The 25265-nt window shown below is 44.4% G+C and overlaps 1 protein-coding gene across 3 annotated transcripts in view; it reads right to left on the bottom strand.

The window, feature by feature from the left end:
• The window catches only part of TBL1XR1 (TBL1X/Y related 1), a 131774-nt gene that overhangs the window by 79509 nt on the left and 27000 nt on the right, over positions 1–25265 (bottom strand). For all 3 annotated transcript variants that reach the window (XM_074190957.1, XM_074190955.1, XM_074190954.1), the window contains exon 2: positions 558–623. The gene's annotated coding sequence lies outside the window, so the exon portion shown is untranslated. The remainder of the gene's footprint in view (positions 1–557; positions 624–25265) is intronic.

Here is a 25265-nt window from a genome sequence, read left to right on the forward strand (position 1 = left end):
CAAAGGAAAGCTTCCTTTCCTATGTTACTCAAAGCTTAGCCAGACAAATCGGCAGAGATGGGATGGAAAAGAGCTTCACTAGCATCAGTCACCACTCTTCTACCTCACTCCCCCCATCTATTACACAAAGGCAATGAGTGAACTGGGTGACAAGAATGTCTTGAATGTTATCAGAAAGACCCATTAGGGAAATTTAACTCAAAGGAAGTTTGGAGGGGAGAAAAAACTAAAATTATACAGGAGTTAGTATAAATCAACACAATTTTAAAATCTGACCAAAAAATTTCATTTGTAAACTTAAAATGATAAACCCAACTTTCAAAACATAAATATGATCATCATTAAATACTAGTTTTTTTTAAAATTCTCTTCAAATTAGAATGAAGAGGTTTTAAAAGCTCCACTATAAAAAAAAAACCAACCACCACCCAAAACTGGCAAATACATAAAATATGTAGAGTTAGTTTCTGCTTTGTTATTTCTTAATCACTTAATATAGAAACTCTTTAAGTGTAAGTCATCATACTCCGATTCCAACTAGAAAGATATAATCTTACCATTGGCAGTACATTGATGTGGGGAAGCTCAACTTATTTGGTACTTCCAATCACATGGAGTTGATACTAAAGGAAAAAGAAAATATGGTGTTGAGTGTGACTTCACAAAAGCAAATTCAAGAACTATATGAACAAGCAGTTAAAACAACATCCCGTTTGTCTGGCAGTCGGACATTTAAAAAATAAAATACCCTGATACCTAAGGGGGGACACCTCAGAGGCCAAGATGGATTGAAGCCAACTCATCTTGAAAAAAAGGCCCTCTTGAGCAGAGAAAAGAATATTTAGGGAATAAGAGAATAAGACAGCTACGGAAAATCTATTTCTTTGAAAGGGAGCACATTCCACATTTGGATGACTCTAATTATTAGAAGATTGGTTTGTAGAGGTAACAAATTTTGTAGCCATCAAAGCTGCCTTGGAGTCCTAAGCTGATTAAAATAAAATTGAGAACTGCCTAACAATATAAAAACATACATGATAACATAAAAGGGACTAATTTGTGGGGTTTTTTAAGTCAAATATACCACTGGGACAGCGAGGTGGTACAATGGTTAGAGCTGGACAGGACCCTGGGCAGGTCACTTAGCCACATTTGCCTCAGTTTTGTTGTCTATAAAATGAACTGGAGAAGGCTCTCTGCCCAAATGGGGTCCCGCTGAGCTGGACAATGGCTGGGCTGCCTGTAGGGCCTCCTCTGCCTTGGATGAGTATGATCTGACAATCTCCAGATATCCTTCATGAAAACTGGCAGCCAGACCCAACACAAGGTTCTGAGCATGGTCTCATCAGAAAGCAGACCACCACCTCCCTAGTCCCAATATATTCTTAATGTAGTCTGAGATCACATCTCCTTTGGGGAGTTATAATAGTATGCTTTAGTATGCTTCTGACTTAACTACTTGCAATATCTAAAACCTCATTTGGGGGGGGGGGGGGGGTTGAGAGGACCTGAGTTCCAATTTAGTCTACACTTTACTAGCTGTGTGACACTTGGCCAAGTCATTTAACCCTGACTGCCTCGCATCCAGGGCCACCTCCAGTCGTTCTGATTCCTATCTGTCCACTGGACCCCAATGGCTGGTGACTTAGCACAAGACGTTCTCACTCAAATCCAATTCATATGCTTGTCATGGCATCACATTTTTGCAAGGCAATGGGGCTAAGTGGCTTGTCCAAGGCCACACAGCTAGGTAATTATTAAGTGTCTGAGGCCAGACTTCTCAGGTACTCCTGACTCCAGGGCTGGTGCTCTATCCACTATGCCACCTAACCGCCCCAGGAAATATATTTTAAAAGAAAAAAACAAGACTTTAGATCCATTACCAAAAATTTCAAATATTTATTTTCAAACCAATTTTTTAGATAGTCAAGATCTTTGTTGAGTCCTAAATGTTTTCCAAACCTCCATACTGCTTTGTGGCATCTGAATATTTATAAGAATATGTTCCATGACCTTATCCAAGTCATGTAAACAAATGCTCACCAACAATAGGGCCTCCTAAGCATGGATCTCAACAGTCCTGGACCCAGAAGCAAAAGGAAAAGCCAAGGGACCAAAGGTGAGCATAGATCACAGGAAGGTGTTCCCTGAAGGGCCCAGAGGAGGGGGCTCCCTGGCTGGTGGAACTGAAGCCAAAGCTGGAAAGGCCCAGAAAGTTGCAGAAAAGGGGAAGGGAAAAGGGCATTGGAACCAAAAACAGTGACTAGAGTAGGAAAGAAAAGAAACACCGACTAGAGAGTTACTTGCAAACACCCATGTCTTAGACACTATATGTTCCAAATGAGGCAAGATTTTTTTTAAGGTAAAATTATAATCAGTAAATTGCTTTCAAAAACAAGTTTTTTTTAGAAGGACTGACAAATCAGAACTTTTAAAGAAAGGGCCTCCATTTAGTTATCTATGGAAATCAAACAAGTCCAGAGCACATATGGCACCCTGGGTCTTTCAGGGGCTTGCAGAGATCAGGAAAGAGTGGCACAGACCACCCTAATCTAAATGTTAGATTGCACCACCCTATAGCTAATCCTCACCAACAGCCCAATCAGGGTTTTGGGGACCCAGAAGCTGGGACCTCTGAGCTTGTAAGTATCCCAGGCTAATCTGGGGACAAGTGAAGATTCAGAGATAAAGAATGAGTCTGAGTTGGGCCAGATGGATTTGCAAAAGCTTTATTTCTAGGACACTTGATAAATAAGAATGGCCCTTCAGGAGGGTGCTATGACACACACGTGGACGCTCAGTCACCGACCCCAGAAAAGAGCAAAGCTAGTTCTGACTCCCCTCCTCAGCTTCTTCTTCTTGCTTGTATAGTCCTACATAAAGGATGGCAAAGTCTAGAGTAGCGACAGGCAATGCATTAAATAAACACCAAGTATGAACATTTAAATCAGCAGAGATAAGAAGAATGTGGCCATCACACCACAAATAGGATTCTCTGTGAAGAACTTTTAACAAGTCTTTAGTTTCAAGGAGATGACTGAAAGTTTGTTGCTGCTCCAATGTGGGGGTGCTGCAGGAGAGGCTCCCGGGAGAGGCAGCCTGCATCCTCTCCAAGCACCGAAGGAAGAGCCACATCCTTCCCAGCCCCAGGCACAGGCCGGGGCTTTCCCAGGAACAGAGGGGAGGGGAGGCGAGGCAAGCCCGAGCTATGGGCTCTTGGGTAGGGGCAGCAAGATTCCCTGGGGGAGAGAGGCAGAGGCCGTCCTAATGTCAACCCTCATCTCACCACCTTGGGAGCCGCCAGCCCCGGACCAGATACCCCCCACAGCCTGGGCTGAGGAATGGAGTGGAGGAACAGGTCAAAGAAGCCTGAGACTAAGTCCTTGGGAAGATCAAGAAATTCAAGAGAAGCCCTGCAAATAGCCGGTAACAGAAAAGGCAGACAGTAGGTTCTCCTAAGCTTTTTGATCATATCAATCCTTTTCAAAGGTGGCTGGCCAGACCGGGGAGCACCTGGTGTCTCACAAAACCAGGGCTCCCCAAACATCCAGCTGTGGCCAGGCTCCTCCCCTCCCGAGGCCCAGTCTTGTCATATCCTCCAAAGAAAGGAAGGGAGGGAGCATGGGTCAAGGACCCCCCCAGCCTGCCCAGGTAGAGGGGCGGGAGGAGGACACTCTGGAGGCTGTCCTCTTGGTCTCCCTGCTGGACCGGCAGCGCCTGTCCTCGGTGTTCGGACCCTGGCAGTCCATACGATTGGCGCCACTGGGCTGGGGTAGCCTGCTGAGGGCAGTGTACTGACTGGGCTACTTGATCCATCCAGGGCCAAAGTTGCTGAGAAAGAGTCCCAGGATTTCAGAGCTGGAGCCACTATCTCCATGTGCTTCCTCCACCTCTCTACCAAGCTGGAGGGAAGGGCAGGGAGGGCCAACAAGGAGCTCCGCCGCTTCCTCCGCCACTGGCCAGGAGACAATCCCATGGCCTTCTCTGCCACCACCACCAATCGGATGCTGAGCAACCTGCAAGCCCAGGGCGAGAAGGTTCTAGAGTGTTTTTCAGATGAATTGATCCACAATGAATTGGGCAGCTGCAAGGCAAGTTCCTCCCAGACCCCAGGGTGGGCCATACTTCAAACTTCTGACCATCCTCTCCAAAATCACTGCTTACCAAAGCAGATGCTAGTGGGAGGAAATTGGATAGTTCATAGGAATAAAGCAGATTTTGTCACGTGGAGTAGCCACCTCATGCCGCGCTCTAAGCCTATGATGCTTTTTCAGAATGCTGCCCGACTGCTCTGCTGATATCAGCTCATGGAACCCCTCTGACCCCTTAACTGATCAAATGGGGGTGCTCTGCTCATCACAGCAGAGAGGAAGGAAGGGGCAGGAGGAAAGAGGAAAAAGACACAAGAAAGAAGGGAAGGAAGGGAAACTGGCCATGTGCTCCCCCATCCCACCCCCTTATGGTCTAAGCTCCTAAAGTCAAGTTTCACCATCCAAAAGCCTATTTCTCCCACTTAGAAAGCCAGGGATAACCTCCACTAAAACCATGCTTTCTTGTTTTGTTTTGTTTTTTTAGGTTTTTGCAAGGCAAATAGGGTTAAGCAGCTTGCCCAAGGCCACACAGCCAGGTAATTATTAAGTGTCTGAGACCGGATTTGAACCCAGGTACTCCTGACTGCAGGGCCAGTGCTCTATCCACTGCACCACCTAGCTGCCCCAAAACTCATGCTTTCAAGGAACCAGCTACATATGTAAGGAAAGAGAAGTGCCACACACTAATTATAAAGGTGGAAATCTGAATCATATGAGCAAATTCCTATGGGAACAAAGCAGTTTATAAAATGTTTTATTTTATTCTGAAAATGTGCTCATTCAGTGCTACAAGTATTTTGCAAACACTTTTGCCAGGCATCCATTAGGTTCATGAAAATTCTCAAATTGCCAAAAAAAAAAAGGCTTTTAAGGACACATGAACAAGCACTTTGTGAAATCATCTGTAAAAATTTCTAATAGTCCTGACTGCTCTAAGAGTTCCATCTTTAATTTGATTTAACTTTCTTAAACACAATTTTGTCTGAATTGATGAAACAAATGTTCGAGTACATCTGATCTGATATTGGGAGAGGGGATATAAAATCTTTAGTTTGTTTTTTTTTAATATAAGGGTCATTAAGAACTAAATAAAATCAACTTAAAATGGCTTTAAGCAAAACAACCACTAAAATCTGGTGAGTCAAGAAGTCATTTGAGCCCATCCATCCCTTCTACCACCTGCTCCTGGGTCCTCTGTGGACCATCCCCTCAGGAGGTGGCTGGGGGCAGGCACCCAAGGGTCCAGGGTCCTATCTTGCCCTGGTACTTCATGCCATGCTTGGACCATCTGAAGCTCTTAAATACTTCTCCATTTAACTGGATTGAACTTGGGAACAATGATCCTTTTTTTGTCTTAACCAAAAACTTCAAAACTTGATGTTTGCTGAAATGAGAACTTCTCTACCCACCCATCACTTTGCAGGAGTCTTTTAGAACAAATGGGTGAAAGAAACAGAGTAAAAACATCAACAAGTGTGAGCATAGTCGATGGAGCAGCGGCAGCACCATGGACTCTTGGTGGCAGGGGTGCCCTTCCATGGGGCGGCTCCAGCAGCAGCCTAAAGGAGGGTGGGAGGGAAGGTGTGGTAAGAGAGCCCTCCTCAGGAGTCTGCCATCCGACCAGCCCTCGAGTGGGTCTGGGGCCCCCGAGTGGGTCTGGGGCCCCCGAGTGGGTCTGGGGCCCCCGAGTGGGTCTGGGGCCCCCGAGTGGGTCTGGGGCCCCCGAGTGGGTCTGGGGCCCCCGAGTGGGTCTGGGGCCCCCGAGTGGGTCTGGGGCCCCCGAGTGGGTCTGGGGCCCCCGAGTGGTCTGGGGCCCCCGAGTGGGTCTGGGGCCCCCGAGTGGGTCTGGGGCCCCCGAGTGGGTCTGGGGCCCCCGAGTGGGTCTGGGGCCCCCGAGTGGGTCTGGGGCCCCCGAGTGGGTCTGGGGCCCCCGAGTGGGTCTGGGGCCCCCGAGGGTCCTGGTCTGGGCCCCCGAGTGGGTCTGGGGCCCCCGAGTGGGTCTGGGGCCCCCGAGTGGGTCTGGGGCCCCCGAGTGGGTCTGGGGCCCCCGAGTGGGTCTGGGGCCCCCGAGTGGGTCTGGGGCCCCCGAGTGGGTCTGGGGCCCCAGAGTGGGTCTGGGGCCCCCGAGTGGGTCTGGGGCCTGTGGTCATCAGCACTGCTGGGGGAAAGGGCTGCCACTTCTCTAACCAGTTTCAATCAGGAAAGATTGTTTCTTCCAGATAAAAACATTCAAGAGAAGAATTCTCAAGCACAAATAAGACTCCCACCTGGAGCCAAAGAAAGTCTTTAAGCAAAGGTCTGTCAACACGCTAGAAGGCAACACAATCAACCACCTCGAGAGCAAGGAAGACATGAATCTTCTCAAATCTACCACTTTTAATACAGTTTCATTAATGCCTGCCCCTACTGGAATTCATTTGGCCTCCTCTATCAAAATAAGTTACTTTATTCATAATAATAATAATGCAAATGGTGCAGTCCTGTGACCTTACAAAAATCCTCGGCTGATCCACATTTGTTCATTTGGCAATCACTGCCACTCGCTACTTCCCTAAAGATACTGGGATCCTGGGCCTTTTTGACTGGTCTGTGGCTGAAAACACCAAGTCTCTGCTGGACCTCTCCTTGACAGCAGGCAGCCCCTTCCCCCCTTTCCTCTCCAGACCTCCAGCTTTGCAGAGAGAGCTCTGCCTCCCTAAGCACTTGATGAAGGGCTTCCTCATTCATAAACATTTATGAAGTCAAGACGGACATTTAGCCTATTAACATCTGTGCAACAAATGTGGTTAGTCTTCCCGGTCCTCAAAGGGAACCAAGAACAAGGTATCCGACCCTGGATCACAGAATCAATTTGCAGCTGAACGTGCAAAGGGGACACAAATTAGTATTTGTGCTGTCAAACACGAGTTGATTAGAATCCCTCATTGTCTGCTCATTCAGGGTCTCTTCCACTTCCCCATTTCTGGAACTGAACACATCAATGCCCACGCAGAAACAGTTGAAGTTTGTTTTTTGAAGTCAAGGAGGAGCTAAAACAAATCCTGCTACCCAAGAATACAATGAACCTGAAGTGGGACACAAACTGAAAAGGCCTCCAAGTCCCCCGCGTGAAGAGCCCGCCACATCCATCGGGTTGTACAAGCCAGCTCTAATGGATCCCCTTCCACGGCACACAGAGCTAGCGCTCTGCCTCTCTGCCGCTTGCCAGCCTTCAATGAGGACCAACCCCATGAGGTACAGCGTGCTACCTGTTTGCCAATCATGCTTCCAGAAGCCCGCACCCCTCTGCCTGCTCCAGCCTGCCCACCTTTCTCTCCCCATTTGAACCAGAACCTGGCACAGTGCCCAGCCCAGAGAATTGGCTCAACAAAAACTTCACTGGAAAAGAGGCAGAAGAGACAACACCAAGATTTCACCAAGGCCAGGTTACAACACCAAGGATCCAGTCACCAACGGAGGGGGTGGTCAAGATCCTCAGGAGAGGCCATTCTGGGCTGGGGCTATCTGGGAGAGGACCAGGAGCAGGTGGTAGAAGGGATGGACAAGCTCAACTGACTTCCCGACTCACTAGGGGCAGCAGTAGACCATGAACAACTCTCTTACCAAGAGAGACCCAGGGAAAAGAGGGCTTGGTCCCACAGGATGCAGGACCCAGGACCAAGTCTATGTCCATTCTGGAGGTGCATGCCATCAAGGCTTTCATGACAGAAAAAGGAAAAGGGATCTGCCATCTCCTCTTCCTGAGGACAAAATGCTGTCGAAGAAGCACTAGGACGGCTTGACCAAAGGCATTTAAAACCAAGTGTGGAAGGCCACTGGGGTGGAGGAGGGGACATCGGTGCTGGGGCCAGACCTGCAGTGGGAAGTAAGCAGCTCTTAACAGCTCGGCCTATCCCCTCACCTGTGAAAGGTGTACGTACAATGCTTAGATTGCCAACCAATATGTTTGCTGGGAAAATCAAAGAGACAGCATATTATAAGGGTCTTGTATTGATTTTAACAGTTTTTAAAATGGTTCACAAGAGAAAATATCTCATGTTAATGGGAAGAGAGACATGTGGGACTTTATAGCAAATTAATTTTCCCAACCTAATTCTCATCATTTAGTCTACTGAGCAATCTTGCCTTTTTCTTTTCAAAACAGTCACTATAATACTCTATTTTAAAAAATCTTTTTATTAAGCACAGAAAAATTAATTGGTAGTAACTGAAATGTTTGGAAGGATGATATTAAGAGTCTATAGCATTTATATTAAACAGCTTGAAAATGGAATCCATTAGAGATTCCAATAGATAGTTAAGATCAAATCATGCCATATAGCTATCATCATTAATCATATAAGATTTCATTATATACTTCATCAATTACAGTAAAAGGGATCAATTAGAAGAAAGTCCACTTCATTTATTCTAATTCATTTTTAATTCTTTCAGTTACAGCAAAAGCTTATCTGCCTTCAGAATTACAATTTGGAAACTAAACTATCCTATTATTCATGTCTAGAGAGAGACTCCAACCTTCTCTGCTGAGAAAAGGCTATTTAAGAACAAGAGGAAAAAAACCTCATAGAACTCAAGCTTAAGAGGCCCAAACCCATTTCCATTTTACATTAAAAACCCCATCTCTCTCATTCTATAGTAAAAAGGTCCAGAGAGCTCATGCTATTCACCTCCAGCCACTAAGTCAGTGATGACCTCCCCTCCTGCCTTGCTGCAAACCTCTCGCCCAAATGAGGTCAGAAGGGCCTGGACGTAGGTTGTGGGAAGAGAGAGGAGACTGGGGCTGGGGAAGGAGATTTCACAAAGGCCAGGCTACAAGGGCAGCCAGCAGGTAAGAATGAGGCCGCTGGGACCAAGGCAGACAGCACGCCCAGTGACAATGAGGATAAACTGAGAACGGAAGGGAAGAGCTCACACGCGTGAACAAGAAAAGAAGTCCAAGCACCAGGCCCTGACAGACCGCAACCACAACCCCAGTCTGTGGGGGCTGAAAAGAGAGCTGGGAGGTCCCAAGTCTGAGCCTGGGGGCTGGCCACGGGCACAGCAAAGGATTCTGGGGCGGATCAAGGAAGGCCCAAAAAGGAAAAATCACAAGGAAACAGAATCCAACCAAAGAAAAAGGAAGGATTCCCCCAAGAAGAGGCTCCAGACCCAGAAGCATCAGAATCACCTTCACTGAGTTTCTGGACCTCTTCACCTGCAACAGATGCTAGCACTTCAGATGCAATCATTGTGCCATTTTGGTGGGGTCCATGGGGGGCAGGGAGAATGAAGGTCAGGAGAAGTATAAAAAATGACCAAATGGGGACAGCTAGGTGGAGCAATGGATAGAGCACCGGCCCTGGAGTCAGGAGGACCTGAGTTCAAATCCAGCCTCAGACACTTAATCACCTAGCTGTATGGCCTTAGGCAAGCCACTTAACCCCATTTCCTGGAAGGAAGGAAGGAAGGAAGGAAGGAAGGAAGGAAGGAAGGACGGACGGACGGACGGACGGACGGACGGACGGACGGACGGACGGACGACCAAATGTCTCAGTAAAGGATTATTAGTGTTGCCTTTGAATGCAGGATAAACCCACCATCACTAGTTCCTTTATTTTCCTCTGCAGGGAGAGCTCCATTTAACAGGAATTTTACCCACAGGGGGAAAAAAATCACATTAACATATGAATCTATATAACAAAAAGATTTCCAATTCCTGACCACTCACTTAAAAACAAACAAAACCAAGAGACCTTTTCAAGATCTAAGTGATTCTGAGAGCTGAACCTGGGCAGACCAATTCCCCAGTGAACTCTGGTTCTACAACACCAAGAAACAGTATCTTACACAACAAAATTACATTGCAAAATTACCGTTTGGTTTTCCCTTGTATCATGAGCACTGGTACAATGACCCAGGCTACCAGTCCCATCAACTTCAACCTCCAGCTGTCCAGCCTGGATGGGGCCACAAATCCTGAGTCCAATTCGGGACTTGTTCCTTGGGGCCACAACCTCCTCAGAGGCTTTAGAATTCTCCTGCAGGAAGAGGAAATCTGATAGGGCGAGTGGGAAGGAAGAGTATCCAGGTGCCAAGTTGTCTGAATATGCGACTAGGCAATTGCCTCAAAGACAAATGGAAAGGCCACAAAATGGAACTCAAGCTATGTCAATACAGATAGTGGTGAAGAAAACAAAATGTAAAAAGAAGGACCAGAGATATGCTTCACAAACAAACTCTAAAAGATCTATTTTGATTACAAAAAGAGCAGGAACTGAGGAGGATGTTGGAGAGGGGAACAGGAGGGAAGAGAATAATATCTAGACATGATAATAAGAAGTTCAATCTTTAAAAAAAGATTTTACTTATTTTGCAAATATATTTAACAACAATAAACAAAGAAAGAAATTGTGAGAAAGGTTTAAGGGCTACCAAGTATAAAGATCTGAGAATAGGACCCCCAAGGAATTGAGAAATGATAGTTCATCCTTCTCTCCCCAACTTCAGTCTCTTCATCCTTCTCTGCTGCCTCTAAAGCTAGCAGACATCTTTCCCCTCAAGCTACCATTTCTATTCCCTTTCACAAAACTTAGTAAAAAACAAAACCCAAAACTAATCTCGAAGTCACCTTCCCCCAGTCACCAGGGCCTGCTGCCACCCACGCCCATCCGTTATCCACTATCCACTCGTTACTGGATCCAATCACCTTTTTCCAACTTCTGACACTGTTGAGAAACCCTTCTCTGCTTTCAGGACATTGCAACTCAGATTCTCAGCAAGTATACACAGAATATTTCTGAGATGAAGCAACCTGGTAGGCTTTTTGACAGCCTAGGAGAATCTACCCCAATGGATATGCACACCAGACGTCTGAAGTTAGAGACTTCTTTGGTTTTTGGCTTCACAGAGTGAGCATCGTGTACCATAAAAAAAGTTGACTACTATATATAGTCCAGCAAGGTGGACAATGAGGAGCAATCTAATTTTCCACACTGACTCCTGTTAGAAAATGGAAAGTATCTGGGGCTGGTGGGGTTGAGGAATAGAACACAGAGTCCTCGCCTCCCTGGCAATCCCATCCAACCAAGCACCTGGGCCCATTCCCTGTGCCAACGCCATCCTGGCCCCTTGCCTCACATTTTCAACGCCACATTACTTTTGTTACAAACTGGACCACCTCATGTTTCTCAGCTCCACCTTCAGAGCTGGACCTCACTCCGGTCTGCATCCCCTCCTCAGCTTGGTCTTCTATTTCAGGTTTTCTTCAAGGATCAATGCAGATGTGATCCGCTCCAGTCCCAAAATCCTGAATGTCCCCCACCTATTCAGCTTTCAAGGATTAAGATCCCTGTACTGTAAGCTGTCAATGGGCAGCTCTGCTGATCTCTGTATTTCTACATACCTAACACAATATCCTGAACTCATTAGCTGCTCAATAAGTGTCTGTTAGATTAAATGAATGACCTGATATCTAGAAACAAATCTAGGTGCAAGGTCATGCAGTACTTTTTTATAACAAGGCTTCCCTGGGGCAGGACGGTGATTCTTAAGTTCTTGAAAACTGTGCCAATGGCCTGTCAGTTCTAATTGGACGAGAGCCCCGGTGCCGGTCATCCCCTAGAGGTTGAGAGCCAGCCCAGGTGACATCTCTCACCTTTAACCACCATCTCCGAGTTCACTGAAGCTGGAGTCCTGGGCAAAATTACCACAGGACCCAGAAGGTTCACACTGAACACAATGAAGAAACACTGCTCCAGATGCTGGGGGTGGCTGACAAAACTAATGCAATGCCATCCTGTCAGCCGTTCCTCAAGCTCGCCCCAGCTTAGTTTGAAGTGCAGCCCTTGTCCTATTTGTCACCATTTACTATGGGTAAAATCTGTAGGCGCCCAAACAAACCAGAACCAGGACCAGAAATTTAGGAACAAAAGAGAATTTATCAGGAACAAGAGGACAAGGCTGATATACAGGTTTCAAGTTAGGCAGCAGATGAATTGGGTGGGGGCACCTCTGGATTGCTAGCCTGCCCTGGAAGGAAGGGCTATTTCAGCAGAAAGGCAGGCTGCAGATGGGGTGGGGGCTGCAATACAAACAGGAACAAGGGCAGACAGTCTTCTCTGCTCTTCATAATTCTAAGGGAAGCAGTCGACCAAAGGGGCCAGGTCCAAAAGCCATGGGGCTGTGGAGGTCCTCAGAGCAGGGAACACCTGTTGGAATGGGCGGTCGGTGCAGCAATGTGGCCTCTGTGCCAAGAAAGATATCTCCGAGCAGCAGAACAGTGATTTTCACACATGCCATGCCACTTTTAATGGGGGGGTGGGGGTCCCCAGAAGGACGTCACTGTCCTTCCCACCTGGTAAGGAGTGGCTCAAAGAGCCATCATGTGGGTGGGGGGCCAGGGCTGACCAGACAGAGCTCTCTGCAGAAGGGTGGGATCAGACCCACACATGCCCACTCCGTTTCCATCCTGAGTGGGGCGGAGGAAGGGAGGGAAGCCTCCCTGGACACAATGAGCACTGGGCTCTTTTTGAAGTCTTCAATTATGAGTCTTACCATTCCTCTATCAAAAATAAAAAAAAAAGTTTCAAAGTGGGCTTCTTAAAGCTTCTTCTGTGAAAGCTACAATGTGCGGAATATCCAAAAATGCTTCCATCTCTAGGCCTTAAGGAGACACTTAAACTTCTCTCCTCACTAACAGCTGCACCTTTTAGTGGCGGAATGAAAAGACGAACCAAACTCTGCCAACGGGAGTCCCGGGGACCCAACGGGAGCCTTCAGAGGTTGACATACAGCATTGTAGATAAGCAAAAAAAGAAAACAGCTCAAAAGTTTCTGAGTCAGATGACAGAGCAGGAGTCAAAGCTGCCCGGGCTGGTATGGGCACTCGTGGCCTCGCTGGAGACCCAGGCCTCTCCCTCAAAGGAGCCCCCCCACTGGGATGGCCTGGCAGGAGTCCAGAGGACAGAATCATGAGATGGAATAAGTGAAAGGACAGAGAGGAAGTGCTCTGGAGGGAGGGTCATCCACTCTCCCAAGGGAGTGGTCCTGCTTTGTCCGGCCTCTCTGGGTTGAGAGAGGTGGGGGCTGTCATTCACACTGGGTATCTATCCTTCATCCTGCTCTCACCTGTGGCTCCAGCCTGTACCTTGGCCATATCCGCTGAACCATGAAGGTGGAAAGGTTCCCACCAGGTGAGCTGAGGAGGGGAAGGTTGGGGGGGGGGGGTGCTACCCCTCCCCCATGGCCAAGGGGGCAGAGGAGCCGCGAGGCTGACCACCTTAATCCAACCCATTAAGTCACTGCTCCTCTCGCAACAAATGGAGGTGACCCTCAACAAACAGAAGCCGAGGTGACCCTCAATTCCAAATCTTCAGAAATGACAGTATTCTACAACTTACAATTTAAGTCACCAGAAGAATACGCAGCAACTACTTCGGGCTAATAATTTTACCAACATTTATCCTGGACACTGTAAAACATAGCAACCCAATGGCCCATGAATTATCTTCTGTTGTCCTGGTTCTACAATAAAACCAACTCTGTTTTTTCCTCCTATACCTCTCCAAGGAGAATGTCTGGACTTTCCAAGGACACCTAGCAGCTCAGAGGAACCCCACAAATGATTGGGTCCAAATCCCTAATTTGATATGTGAAAAAGCTGGGGCCCCAAGTGCCAAAGTCACACAGGCCCCTTCTGGCAGCCCAGCTGGCTTGATTTAGGGTCACATTATAAAAAGGTTAATCTCCAAGAGTTAATGAAGCCAAAGGAGAAGGAAAGAAATGCAAAAGAAAAGCAGTCCACGTCCATACGTCTCCAGGCGAAGAAACCAGAGATGTTCAATCTAGCAAGAAAATGATGGGGGCAGGGATCCTGTGGAAGACACCCCAATCTGGCCAAGCTGAAGCCATGAGTAGAGGGCACAGAGGCCTGGGCCACCTAGGGAGGGAAGGGCTTCTCCTCCAGGACTTCGATACAAGCATTCACAAATAGCCCTCTGGATGCACTGGAGTGCAAAATTAAAACAATGACAATGATATCACCCAACTGGCTTGGCATTGGCTGCCGGTGGAATTGTGAAACCATTCTGGAAAAGACCTGACTTTTACAAGTCACTAAATTTAAGTATATTTTTGAGCCAGCTCTATAATGACCAGACAATACACCAGACACTACAAAGTCCTACATCAACAAAGAGATTTATGAGCTTTTAGGATGGTAGCAAAAACCTGGGACCCAAACAGAGGAATCCTTCAACTAGGGAATGACTAGATAAATCATGGTACAGAGATACAATAGAATGTTGTGCATCATAAGAAATGAAATTGAAAATTTTGAGAAAACTTGGAAAGAAATGTTACAACCTTATAAAAGCCCAAGTACAGAGAGTAAACAACCCAGATAATCAAAGAAAATCCCACTAAAAGCCATCAGTACTTCTACCCGCTGATGCCAGGAGCCACTCTGACGTGGGACAAACGGGAGGCTGCGTGGCGCCGTGAAATCATGGCATGTCACCCCCAGAGGAGTAAGTTGCCTAGTCACAATTCTCTGGACTGCAATAACGGTTTCTGAGGTCCCTTCCAGTTCTAGATCCAAGACTAAAGTGCGAAGTTAAGAAATTATAGGGGGTAAATTCTATAGGTAGAATGTAGCAAATTTGAGCAGACAGTCAATGTTTACATAGTTTGCTTAAATGAACTTTGTTAAAAGAAAAAGTATTATTGGAGGGGAAGGAAAGGAGTCACTGAAAAAGGTGAAGGTTATTTTTAAATGTGTCAAAAATGTACAATTCAATTTTTCCAATAATGTCATTCATTGATCACTAGATAATGGATTGCTCAATTAGAATTCCAAACAAATTCAGACAACATTTATCAATGCAGTTTCAAAACACCCAGCAAAAATAGTGAAGAGGAACAAGGGGAAGGAGAGAGATCCTGAAGAGTGTTCTCTCTCAGTCGAGATCTAATTCAGAGACAACCCCACCACACCAAATGTCCACCTGCCCAGAGGGACTCCCCTGCGTGGTCAGGGTCAGGACCAGGGATCCCGTGCGGGAGGAGAGGCAGCTGTCTCGAGCTCTGGGCAAGGAATCAGAAGAAGCAGGGATGCTCAGCAGTAGATGCAAACAACTTGCTCTTACACCAAGTTACTCCCCCCCACCAAAAAAACAAACAACAAATTCTTTTAAAAACTGTCTTGAAAGGAATAGTCTCCCCCATTCCTAAAGGTCTAGGGCATTTAAAGCCCTGCTCCCAGCAGAGAAGACAACTCTCAGAAAACAGTGCCCTGTATTTTTCAGAGCTTTGATAAAGGGTGAACTGGGAAGGGGGAGGCAGTGGTTCAGGTGAGGACCCGAATCATACATGGAACAGAAGCAATCATAAAAGATGAAAGACAATTTGTCTATGTGAGACTGAAATCTTTTACATGAACAAAATCATTGTGACTAGAAAAGCAGCTGCCAAATGGAAAAAATCTTATCACTGATAAGAGCCTGATTAATATCCAATATTATAAATGTGTAAGCTAGAACAATTCCCCAGTAGCTAAATAATTCTGTAAAGAAAAATGAAAAACGATTAACCATCATAGATTGTTTTAAATCATTAACAGGAAATAACATTAAAACAACTCAAGTTTCATTGCACACTTAGAAAGCATCAAAAGTGACAAAAAGGTAGAGATATATGATGTTGGAAGGGTCACCGCACATCAACACACTGTAGCTATTATTAAAAAGTGGCTAAAATGACTGTAATCTCAACTCGGAAAAACTACTGCTAGGTATAAACCTCTGGAGGTCAAAGACAAACAGAAAAGCCCTGTATCCACCAAAATATCTATAGCAATATTTTTCTGTAGGAGCAAATAACAACAATGACAGCTAGCATTTATGTAGCACTTTGAAAGTTTGCAAAGCATTTTACATTCTCTTTTTTTATACTCATAAAATTGCTGTGAGGCAGGAGTTGATATCCCCATTTTACAAATAAGGAACCTGAGGCAGAGAGAGGTCCAGTAATTTGCTCAGGGCCACACTAATAATAGTAATAGTAATAATAACAATAGTAATAATAATAAACAGCAAGCACTTGTTAAGCTAAGTACTTTATAATTATTATCTCATCTGATCCTTACAATAACCCTGCTAGGTAGGGACTATTATTAGTCCCATTTGACAGAGAAGGAAACTGAGACAAACAGGGATTTAAGTGACAGGGTCAAACAGCTTGTAAGTGGCTGAGGATAAATTTGAACTCAGGTCTTCCTAATTCCAGGCTGAGTGGTCATGTGTAATGTGGTGTCATCTGGGCAGGGGGAGAAGGACCCCTTAAGTAGTCAGATGAATCAGTCAAGATGGGGAGAGTGGAAGAAATCATGCAGGGAGTCTCCATGAACCAACAGTTTCTCTGCCTCTCCTCTTCTGTCTGTCTCCCTCTGTCCCTCCCCTCCCCGCCCCAATCCAGGTCTGCCAACAGTCCACACTGGCTCTTGGGACAAAGTGTTCCCTAAAGTCCTTGACATGGACCAGAGGACAAAGTTAAGAAATGTGAATTTGAAGTTCAGTATAAAATAAATCCCACACAGACAATTCACTACTTAAGAATCCCCATGGTGAATATATTTGTAAAATAATCATTTATTAATCTCTTACCATGTCTATATATCTGGCTTCATATACATCAGATTTGTCAAAAGTAGACTTGTATTAGAATAGCAAAGATAAAATCATCTTAGTTAAATCCTTTTGTTGAAGCCTTTGTATTTTTGTTAAAATCATCTTCACAAGGAAATCCTCCTTTCCACTTATCAAAGTACCACAATGAAATCAGTTTCTAATTTCAATATCTAAGAACTAATTATATCAGGACCATTTCCTTTTCCAACTTTAAATGGCTCTTCTGAAAGTCCACTCAATTATTCTTACAAAGCCACAAGAGTATTTTAACATTTTGATTTAGGGATCTGGATAATTTGCCAATGTAATGTATAACTAAGAAAATAAAAAATGAGCTCATAATTATCTGATCAATTAGACAGGAAGCTGCATGATGGGAGGGCCCAGGTGAGGCCTCTCTTCTCAGCAGTGTCCAGCCCACTATCCAAATTGTACTTAATAAAGGTTTACTGCCTTGCCTGTCTAATCATCTGTGTCCTATGGGAAAAGACCATGGACAAAAGAAGTCCAAATGCAGGGGATGCAAATTATTACAGTTTATACCTAACCGATAAACATTTATTAAATCCCTACTAGATGTACTTACTAGCTCTTCAACCTCGGACAAGTCATTTGACCCATTTGTTCAAACTCACTGGAGAAGGAAACTGCAAATCCCTCGGGTCTCCTTGCTAAGAAAGCCCCACCAACTAGGTTCCCAGGGGGGTGAAGAGAGAGTCAGGCTGCCTAGACACCAACATGCCGGAACAGTTTCTATGTACCAGAAATACAAGGACAAAAAGAAAAGACTCTGCTCCCAAGAAAGGTGCAGACACGAAGACGACATCGAAGGAACCCAAGAGTCGGTGACATAAGATGATTTACATCATAAGGTGACATGGGACACATTTTGCAAATCTTAGACCAATGTAAATGGAACTGTAAGGAACCATGCGAGTAGATAAGCCATCTCCATAAATCTACTCCCTTGAACTAAAATCCTCTGCTGACAGAGCTCATGGGTCCATAATACTGAGCTTCTCTACATGGGTTCCCCAAAAAAGATTTTTATAAAGAAAAATATGATATTGCTCCACACTACTCCCCCCACAATTCTGCAGTCATTATCAAACTAAAGGGTAACTAAGAAATAATCAAAACAGAAAAGACAGCAAATTCATCTAGAACCAATTACAAAATTCGCTCAAATGATGTTTGCCTCAGTCATCCAAGTGGGGATGTCTGTCCACCCTTATTCTTTCCCCCACTTACTTAGGAGTAAATGGAGACCTCCAGTCAGCCACCCCAAAGGTCTCTGGATACGAAGTCCCTCCTGGTGCATTGGGGGGGCTCTGACTGAGGTCATGAAGGCAGGGTCCTGGGCCCCTCACATCCCCCCAGACTAGCCTCAGCCCCGGCTCTCTGCTGTCCCCCTCCTGCAGCACTCTCCTGCTCCCACTCTCACTATGACCTCCCTAATTTCCTTTAAATTTCAATTAAAATCCCCCTTTGACAAGAAGCCAGTCCAGCCCCCTCCTATGTCCAAGCCGTCTCCCAGCAGTGGCTCCATAGGCTGGAAGCTGGAGCCCATAGTCTCCAGCGTGGCCAGGTCAGACAGGGGAAGGGGTCTACATTCCAAAGGCAAGCTGAGCTAAACTCTAAGGCACTACACGAAGCTGACCATCCCACCCCCAAGACCCTCCATATGCTGAGAGGTGCATCCTTAAGGGACACCCAGGTGAATAAAATACCAAAAGGTGGAAGCCCTGAAGGAGAAGGGAGAAAGTCAAGCACGGTCAGGAAGGAAAACTGGGTAAAACTGCCAGATGCGACACTGGAAGAAGCACAGGAGTCTGATGGTGCAATCAAGCTGAAGCAAAAAATGAGATAAGACATCATCTTCACCATCATCATCATCATCATCATCATCATGGTAGCAAACACTGCCAAACCCCAGGGAGGATGATGAGGATGTCTGACCCTGAAGATCACATCATCAGGGAGGTGATGTCGTGACAAGCACACAAAATGGATTTGAGGGAGGGGGGCTGAGCTAACCAAGGGGAGATGCCCACCCTTTGTGGGCAGACTCATTCAGATGCACTTTCCCCTTCACCATCCCTGGCACCTAAAACAATCAGTCTGAGGGGCTGGCTCCCTTTCCTCCTTGCTTCTTCTCTAAAGTAGTTCCCAGGGGACTCACTTGGAGGGTCTTTTATATTTAGTATCAACATTATGGGGTGCTATAAAATAGAACTAAATCAACAATTTTAAGAAAGAAAATGATTTCTGATCTGTAGTAACTTCCATTTGAACCAAACATTTCAATGTTTCCGTGGAAGTCGACCTTTTTTTTAATATAGCAGTCTTTAATATACCAGATAGTCTTTAGATAAATGACCTCAAAAATTTAAATTCCATTAGAAAAAAATTTATATAATAAAAAATTCTATAAATGATGGCTCATATATTTCAAGAAATATGAATAACAAAAAATTTCAACAAAGAATATGACTAATCTCTTAGAGATCATTCTAGCAGGATTTGTTCCTTGAGCTTCAACTACATGTACATATGTGAGATGTTATAACACATACAAGAAGTCTACATACCTTCAACACTACTGAATGTGTATATGGAAAGGGAGAAATTAATTTTATTTTTCCCACCCTCTTAAGGCTTCCTCATACATCTATTCTCCTCTAAGACATCATTCTCTTCAGTGTTCTCAACACTCCCTCAGATTTCTTATCTCCTTTGAAGTCCCCAGGCCTTCCTAGGGACTGGTCCTTCCAATATCACTTGATGCTCCCTTTTCACAACCCATTTAGAGTCCTTGCCCGCTCACGAGTTCTCTCCATTCCTACCATTTCACTTACTGGCCCAGATGACAGAAAAAATAAGAGACTAACCCTAAAATACATCTAGAAATTCTAAAAAAAACCATTACAGGTTTTGGGGGGGGGGGGCAGGGGGAAGATGAACTTTATTTTTATAGAAATACATCTAATCAGAATGAACAATTACCAGTAATCACATCCAATGTCAAGGGGGGGGTTCCCCCCTACTCACTGGCCCATGATGAAATGTGGAACATAATTACTATCAAATGAGAAAACATTAGATGTTTTTAAAACAAAAGCTCAGCAGTCACAAAAAGATTGGCAGTGACACACAATTCCTGAAAATTGAGCAAATGAGGGATGAAACAAAGAAAGGGAAGTGAAGAGATGAGAAACCACAAGTTCTGGAGCCCCACGGACTCCAATGGAACGGTCATCAATCACCTGGCCAACAAACCCTGATGGCTCCCAGACGGGCCTTCGCCGGGCCACCACCAGCAGTCACACCATCAACTGACTGGGTGCTGGGAGATGAGGCCTGAGAGCCTCTAGATTGGGCTTACAAAAAAAAAAAAAAAAATTCAAGCCTTATTTTTAGATCTTGAAAATCAGGTAAGAATCATTTAATATGTTCAAAATAAGGTAATTTAAAACAGTCAATAGAAAACAGCTTGCAATTTCCTATCCAGCCATTTCTTTTATGTAGAAAAATCTTTTCAACTTTTCCTGGTGTTGCTACTTTGTACAATTTAATGTGATCTATAAATTTCATTAATAGGCCCCCTCCTCTCTTCTCCGGTTCAGCAATAAAGTTGTTTAAGTAGTTAGATCCAGTATAACTTCTGATTAATTAAGTTCAGCTATTAATTTTGCTTTGAAAGAAGTTCGCAAATTCCATTTGGAATTTTAATAAATTCAGGTTTATTTACATATCACAGAAGGAGCCAGGGTGAAGGATGGAAGCCTGAATATGAGACTGGTCAAATCACAACTCCCTCATCTATAAAATGACTGAGTTGGGCTATATTGGGAGTTCTTTACCTGCTCCTTCTCTCCCCTGTGGATAGAGTGCAGGAGAACTGTGACCTTGGAATGGTGAATAAAATGTGTCTTTATGTTCACTAACCTGTAACTAAAATGTATAGCTACTTCAATTATAATTTTTTCAGCATACTATTCTGAGAAAGGGGTTCTATGAAACAAATAGAGTAAGGGTCTCTAAGATTTGTTCAATTTCAAAATCCTAACATTTCATATTACCCTTCAAAGAGCAAAGGGCTATCTTTTATTCTTCACCCCTCTACACTAATTTTTTTTTGGCAAGGTTAAGTGACTTGCCCAAGGCCACACAGCTAGCTTATTTTTAAGTGTCTGAGGCCGAATTAGAACTTGGGTCCTCCTGACTCTAGGACCGGTGCTCTATTCACTGAGCCACCTAGCCGCCCCCTCTTACACTAAATTCTTAAAAAAAACAACCAAGAGTAACATCTGCCTTGCCCAGATTAAAATATAGAATTAGGTAAGGTTATTGAATTCATCCATATAATATATGTATGTATGTGAAAACATGTTTGTGTGCATGGGTGTGTGCATGCACACATACTCACAAGCCAGGACTGGCAGAATAGAATCGGCAACCTGGATAGACAACCACATTCAGCAATGTGATACACTATGGCTGCAAATCATACATTTCCCAACAGTAGGAGACCAAGAAATGCAGATAACCTAAGCTGAATTTTTTTAAATTTATTTTTAGTAAAGATATTATTTGAGTTTTACAATTTTCCCCCCAATCTTGCTTCCCTCCCCCCCCACCCCTATGGAAAGCAAGCTATCAGTCTTTACTTTGTTTCCATGTTGTACCTTGATCCAAATTGGGTGTGATGAGACAGAAATCATATCCTTAAAGAAGAGAAGTCTAAGAGGTAATAAAAATCAGACAATAAGATATGTTTTTTTCTAAATTAAAGGGTAAAATAGTCCTTGCACTCTGTTCAAACTCCACAGCTCCTTATCTGGATACAGATGATAGTCTCCTTTGCAGATTGTTCCCGATTGTTGCACTGATGGAATGAGCAAGTCCATCAAGGTTGATCATCACCCCCATGTTGCTGTTAGGGTGTACAGTGTTTTTCTGGTTCTGCTCATCTCACTCAGCATCAGTTCATGCAAATCCCTCCAGGTTTCCCTGAAATCCCGTCCCTCCTGGTTTCTAATAGAACAATAGTGTTCCATGACATACATATTCCACAGCTTGCTAAGCCATTCCCCAATTGAAGGACATTTACTGGATTTCCAATTCTTTGCCACTACAAACAGGGCTGCTATAAATATTTTTGTACAAGTAATGTTTTTACCCTTTTTCATCATCTCTTCAGTAGTGGTATTGCTGGGTCAAAGGGTATGCACATTTTTTTGCCCTTTGGGTGTAGTTCCAACTAGCTCTCCAGAAGGGCTGGATGAGTTCACAAGCTCCACCAACAGTGTTAATAGTGCCCCAGATTTCCCACATCCCTTCCAACAATGATCATTATCCTTCCTCATCATATTGGCCAATCCCAAGTTGAATTTTAAAAACAGCCTAGTGAGCATACAGAAGCAATGATTTACACCTAAGAAGTGAGCTACTGAGGCATCATCAAGAATGGGGAAAAAAAGGATCAGGACAAAAAAGGCAGGTGAGTCAATTAATACAGTGGTCGATGAAAGGACAATGAATGGATAGCAAAAGTGCTGCAGTGTGAAGAAAAACAGAATTCATGGTCAGATTCACTCAGGAGGGAGGGAAGGTTAGACACTGTAGGGGGGTGACTTTAGAGTGATTTTCAGTTTTTGTACAAGCAGTCTGACAGAACCAGAAGAACACTGTCCACACTAACACATGTGGTGATGGTCAGCCTTGACGAAATGGCTCATCATCAGTGCAATGATCAGGGATCTGTGATGGAGAATGCCATTTGTATCCAGAGAAGGAACTGTGGAGTTTAATTGAAGTCCAAAGATGATCATCTTCAATTATTAAAAGCTATCTTATGTATGATGTAATTTTGTTATCTCTAATGTTTTCTTTCTTCCTTTTGGATTGGATTCTTCTCTCATAATAAGTTCAATTTCAAACTACGTTTATCATGGTTACAAATGTAGGACCTAGATCACATTGCTTTCCGTTGGGGGAGGGAGAGAGAAAAAAATTGTCAAACTGAAAACCTTGCAAAGAAAAAACTGGCAGAAACTATCATTGTATGTAATTGGAAAACAAATAAAATATTTATATATATATAAAAAAGCAGTCTGACAGAAAGTCAGTTTAACCCATATCTTCTACCACATACCAAGACAAGCTTCCAAGTCACGTGTGACTTGGATAGATAGAAAAGGTCATCAAATGAATTAGAGGCACAAGAATAGAAATATCTTTTTCAATATCTTCCTTCAACTCTAAATAAGGGAAGAGTATGTAACCAAACAAAGGATAGAGAGGATCAACGATGGAGAATTTGGATTACATGACCGTACACTGAGGTGTATGTTATGACTTCTATAGTCAATTTTTAAGTTCTTCAAGGGAAAAGATATAGTTTGTCAACTATACATCTCTTCAAGTCCTTCAGAGATTTTCCTTGATGTTCCTTCACAGAGGCAGGATGCAAAACCAGGTGCTGATGGCTGGGCCACAGAGCAAAACTGATCAATTTGAGGTCGAGAAGGACATTGGCTTCAGTCTCAGCTCTGGCTATCAACTCTTCACCCATCAGCTGGGGTCTGGCCTCCATAACCCTAAGAAGGTGGCTCCAGTTCTAGCTCTGGGATCCAATGATATCATGTTCATGGTCTTTTCCAGGTGGCACCCCTTAAACTCGGAGTCAGAAAATGTTATTGTAATTTCCAGTTCTGACCCAGCAGATGATTGGCCAAGACTGCTCCCCAAAGTCTCAGAGATGCTAACACTCTGACCTCCCTTGAAGCACAGATCTGGGAATTCCAAGGGCTACTACTTCTTAAGGCTTGTTGATTTGAAAATGAGGGTAATGCAGGCAGTGAACTTTTGGGTCACTAAAAAACACCATGCACTGAATTTCAACAGCATGTTTAATGGGGCTGTTGCAAATTATTCCTAAGAAAGCAAACTGGCTACAGGAAGAAGCCATGCTATGAAAATGACAGAAATGAACACAAGGCTAAATTCAGATTGTTAGCCCAAAAATGAAATTTAAAAAAGATATGTACACTCCAAGGAAGAAGAATCACAACACTACCAAAGGTCCAGAGCTCACCTACTCTGTAGCAATACTTTTGCCTGTTCAAACAACAAAATGAGAAGTAAAAATGGAACCTCAAAGAGTCATGGGGTCCCAGACTTAGAGCTAACAAAGACCTCAGTGGTGTCCAATCTGAATCCAGGGTTCATCCCCTACTCTATCACAGGCATCAAACAGGGAGAGCAGAGCCACCAATTGTAGTCATTATCATTAAGAAGAGCCAGTATTTCAATAGCCATTATTTAAGCTTTGCATTTGATTCTTACAACAGTCCTATGGCAGGTGCTCTTATTATCACCTAAAAGATAAGAAAACTGACCTTTGGAACTATTTGGGGCCTTATGCCCAGAGTTCTGAGAAAGGAAGCTCCAAGTCTACTCTCTGCCTTCTCATTCCTGGCAGGTTTTATTATTTTATTTATTTATTTTATCACATATGCAAACAAGAAGCAGTACAGGACTAAGTGCTCCCCCATGACCGAGCCAAGCAATCCCTTTTCAAGTTTGGTTGTCCAAAACTGGGCTCTGGGTTCCTTCCCTCAGGACCTGGGGGGCTAGGGCCACATTTCATTTGTTGGCCACAGTGCTTCATTGGACTCTATAACCAATATCTCCTCAGTCCCTACCTCCAAAGCAGGGGTGTCCCACCTTTTAGCTCTTCTGGGTCTCCTCACCCAAAGTTCAAGACCCACATAGAGAATTCAATCCCCACTGATGAATACAATGTACCCCCCCACCCAGAAGCCTCCCTTCCCAAGGATGAGCCTGCATGAAGGAGGGCCAGTGGGGCCAGGTTGGGCCACCTGCTCTAAAGCTTCAGCACAGATCAACATCATAAGAATGGTGGTGGTGAGGATGATAATAAGAGCAGCACTTATTCATAGCTCTTCACATTTCTTATTATGAGATTCTTACCACTCCCTTTGGAGAGGTGGACCTCAAAACAATGAAGAATACAAGGGAGTCAAGAAGACAAGTTCAAATCTAGCCCTGGGCATTTTCCAATTTAGTCATCCTGGACAAGTCTTTGTAAGGAACACTGGCAATAGTGTTGGACACACAGTACCCCACATAAAGCCACCCAGTCCTTGCTGAGTTTGGCGAGGAGATCCCAGGTCCTTCCTGTCTTTCCTGGCTGGCCCAGCTGCCCACTGCTCTCACCTCCTTCATTTCAGGCCCTTACCACAGGGATCTGAAGAGAAAACAGCTGCCCCGGCCAAGAAGGAAGCCTACCCCAAGAGGATCATTTACCTAGCTATGTAACAAAGGAATGCTAATGTTTACCTGTCCTTAAAAATCTAAGGACTCAAAACCTCAGCAATATCAATACTAGACCTATATTCAAAAGAAATCCAAAAAAAATGGTAAAAGTCCCACGTTTCAAAATATTTACAGCAGCTCTTTCATAGTGGCAAAGAACTGGAAA

This window comes from Macrotis lagotis, chromosome 6 (genome assembly GCF_037893015.1).
Source record: "Macrotis lagotis isolate mMagLag1 chromosome 6, bilby.v1.9.chrom.fasta, whole genome shotgun sequence".
In the NCBI taxonomy this organism is placed as follows: domain Eukaryota; kingdom Metazoa; phylum Chordata; class Mammalia; order Peramelemorphia; family Peramelidae; genus Macrotis; species Macrotis lagotis.